This window comes from Phacochoerus africanus, chromosome 4 (genome assembly GCF_016906955.1).
Source record: "Phacochoerus africanus isolate WHEZ1 chromosome 4, ROS_Pafr_v1, whole genome shotgun sequence".
Lineage (NCBI taxonomy): Eukaryota > Metazoa > Chordata > Mammalia > Artiodactyla > Suidae > Phacochoerus > Phacochoerus africanus.
The window spans coordinates 64,158,658-64,162,805 of NC_062547.1; the positions used below are offsets into that span (position 1 = coordinate 64,158,658).

Below are 4,148 nucleotides of genomic sequence, written 5' to 3' on the forward strand. Positions count from 1 at the left end.
TTGGCCTTGCTCAGTGGGTTAAGTATCTGGCATTGCTGTGAGCTATGGTGTAGGTTGCAGATGTGGGTTGGATCTGGCATTACTGTGGCTGTGGCATAGTCCAGCAGCAATAGCTCTGATTGGACCCCTAGCCTGGGAATCTCCATATGCCACAGGTGCAGCCCCAAAAAGACAATAAATAAATAAATAAATAAATAAATAAATAAATATTAAAAAAAACAACATTTACATCCCAAACCCCCATCCCATCCCATCCACAATCTGTCTCATTTGGTAACCATAAGTTTTTAAGTTTGTGAGTCAGTTTCTGTTCTTCAAATAAGTTCATTACATCCTTTTTTTTTTCAGATTCCACATATAAGTGATAGCATATGATATTTGTGTCTCACTGCCTGACTAACTTCACTTAGCATGATAATTTATAGGTCTATCCATGTCGCAACAAATGCCATTATTCTATTCCTTTTTTATGGAACAGCTTCCCCTTCTCACTCTCTGTGAGGGTTGGCCATGAGCTGGTTCCTTACATAGGGTTAGGTTAGGGACAGATCTAGGGGTTGGGCTTTTGGGGTGGCTTAGGTGGTCTTGCCACCCCTTTAGTGGTGCTGTATGCAGAGTTCATGCACAGTACCCTGCTTTACCTCTCGGCTCTTCAGAAGTGGCAGTGTGGTTTTTGGTCTTTTTATATCTTGTTCAGATTTAGCTGCAACTGTGCATACACTCAGTTGTTTTTATTCTCTTATAGTTTTATTCTCTTATAGTTTCTTTGTATTTTGTTGCTGTAGGAGGCATTTGTCCAGGTGTAAGCAGTGCAGTAAGGGTCGCAGGTCCCAAGCCCCAGCCAGTTTTGCCATGATAGTCCATGCTAGGGATGGCTTCTCTGCTGGGGGTGGGAGGGGGACTCCAAGATGGTGGGCAATATTACCACATCCAGGTTGACCTGGGTTAAAGGCAATAATGACCCTGCTGCATGGTTCCCTATGGCTGTAGGTGCTACTGCATCCAGAAGGCTAGTATGTGTGCCACTTCTATCAGTGCTACCATGTTTTCTGGTGCTATTGGCTCAACTTCCTCAGCAGTGGAACTGGGATCAGGGGCACTATTTCTACTGTTCCCCTGCTTCTACCTCCCTTTATGTGTTAAAATTCACCCACCTTCAGATGTATGACTGTATGAATCTCTGGTGTCCTTAGGTGTTGGGCAGAGAAGCTTTTCTTTAGTTAGAGATGTTTTACTAATAGTATATTGAAGAAGTAAGACAAAGGGAGTTTTTAATTTACCATGATGCTGACATTATGAATGATAAACTACTTTTTTTTACATAAAATCTAAGTTAACAGACACAGATAAATGGAGTCTACTACCACATAGTAGTGAAGAAAGCAATAAAATACAGCTGTATACAACATCAGAGATGAATTTTCAAATTACAACATAGAGATTTGCAGGTGCATGTACATTAAAGAAGCACCCAACCCAACAAAGATGAGAACAACTCCTCTCAGTACAGTCTCACTTGATACTAGAGCCATTGTAGTAAATACTTGTTATTAGGATGAGTTCTAATGCAGCGATAGTTAACTATTGCAAAATAAAAGTCAATAAACTGAGAGAAATTACAACAACCTTCTCATTCTAGGCATTTGTTCTCATATTTAAAGACAGCATTCATAATTACTCTGTTTTAAAGTTTTTTTTCAGATAATTGCATTTAAAAAATGACTCCACTAGCTTCCATTCCAGATAAGAAGAAACTTGGAAGACCTGTTTGTTGCCTTAAACTGTAGCCCTGAACCACATGACTGGAGAGTCATCCAAGCTCTCCAGTGAGCCATCCTTGGATCATGATGACATAAAATTATATGTACATATAATCTTGACCCTTAACTAACACAAGGAATTGAGACATAAACCCACTGCATAATTAAACATCCTCATAATAACTTTAGTCCCTTTTCCATATCCACTAATAAAACCAAATTAAAAATAATACAATTTGCTTTGGTTGTCATCTGTATGTTTTTCATATGAGTAATGCAACTTGTGATTATTTTTTCAGAAAGAAAAGAGACAATTATTTGATATGGATATATTTAATTTCAGAAGTAATTATTCTACATAAATGTAATATGCCTTATCAAAGAAATGAAAATTTATAAACACTTCTAAACAAAAGTCAAGAAAGCTTTGAGGTAGGAAAAAGTAAAAACGGCCTAATATATAAAACAAACAAGCAAAAAACCAATAAAAGATATGCTGAAATTGTATAGAAAAGTTAAATAGTAAAAAAAAATGAATATCTCAGGAAACAAGTGAAAGGAACAAATTTTATTCGACAATTATCAAAGAATCGCAATTGCTTGTTCCGAGGTATAAGCCATGCAATAAGAGCACTAGATCACACCCAGGGTAACTGGGCCTTTGAATCTGGCTTCAAATAGAATCTCCACAGAGCCCTCTTTATGTCCTTATTCCTCAGGCTGTAGATGAAGGGGTTCATCAAGGGCATGACCAAAGCGTACATCACCGAGGCAATTGCACTGGATTGTGACCTCTGGGTAGTAGAAGAGCTGAGGTATACAGCTAGAACAGTACAATAAAATAAGGAGACAACTGAGAGGTGAGACACACACTTAGAAAAGGCTTTGAACTTTCCCTGAGTTGACGAGATTCTACTTATGCAAGAGACTATTTTAGAGTAAGAATAAAGGATACCAGTAAAAGGACCACCACCCAGCAGGATAGTTGAAAAATACATCACCATGTTATTGAGGAATGTGTCAGAACTGGAAAGCTGGACCACCTGATGGAGTTCACAGAAAAAGGCTGGGATTTCCAAATCTGGGCAGAAGGACAGTCACAACACCATTAAGGTATGTGACAAGGAATACACAGCACACAGTGTCCAGGATATCAGAACCAGCAGTCCACAGAGTCGGGGATTCATGATAACTGAGTAGTGCAGGGGGTGGCAAATGGCCCCAAACCTGTCATAGGCCATCACACTCAGGAGAATGTCATCTAAGCCTGCAAACAGTATGTAAAAAATACATCTGGGTGATGCAGCCATCAAAGGTTATGACTTTGCTCTTGTTCTGAATATTCCACAGCATCTTTGGGATGGTGGTGGAGGTGAAACAGATGTCTGTAAAGGACAAGTTGGAGAGGAAAAAATACATGGGTGTGTGGAGGTGAGAGTCTGAGCTGACAGCCAGGATGATGAGCAGGTTCCCGAACACAGTGATCAAGTACATGAAGAGGAAAAGCCCAAATATGAGGGGCTGCAGTTCTGGTTCCTTTGAAAGTCCCAGGAGAAAAAATTTTGCCATTTCTGTTTTGTTCCCTTATTTCATAGGATGGAGGTGACTACTAGGAGAAAAGAATATGACATGACTAATTTTTGCACAAATGGGCATAGCGCATATAGCCTAAGTGGGGCAATTTCCCTATTGCAATCAAGAATTTGATTTTAATATTTTGGATATAGATAAGCTCTCCTTGAATTAATCCCTATTTCATCTCTGACTAGGAATTTTTGTCCAATTTTTAACATATGCCAGAATTATCGATGTGTTTATCATTTTAATAAGAAATTCTTCTACGCTTTTGAGAAATACATATTGCATACAGACTATGTTCCAAGCACATATTGATAATAAATATAGAGTACTGAAAAAAAATCCCACAATCCAAGGATAATGAAAAAGGATATGCAAATAAAAATATTGTGAAACATGTCAGAAGGTGACAGATGCCATGGAGAATACAAATTCAGGTGTAAAGGAGAGAGTGGTAGGAGATGTTATTTGTACCAAATGTTCAGGTAAGGCCAACAAACAAAGTGATATTTGAACAGACTTCAAGGAAGAGAGAGAAAGAGCTAGTATGCTATAAGGAGAAGTGTGTGCCTGGCAGTGGGAATGGTCACTTCAAAGGACATAAAGAAGATTCTTGTTTCATATCTTCAAATCCAAGCAACGAAGCCAGAGGTGTAGAGGAATGAGCAAAAGGAGGAGTGATGAGAGATGGTGTCAGAGGATGTTGAGAGATAATGTAGCCTCCCTGCTACAGCTACAACTTCGGTACAGAGAGAATCTCTTGTTCACATGCTCTTCTCTGCATATTATTAATTCTGGTGCAAAGGCATC

General features: G+C 38.9%; 1 pseudogene; it reads right to left on the reverse strand.

The window, feature by feature from the left end:
- Nucleotides 1-2,398: 2,398 nt before the first annotated feature.
- On the reverse strand, nt 2,399-3,353 carry LOC125124622 (olfactory receptor 7A17-like; annotated as a pseudogene).
- Nucleotides 3,354-4,148: the final 795 nt, after the last annotated feature.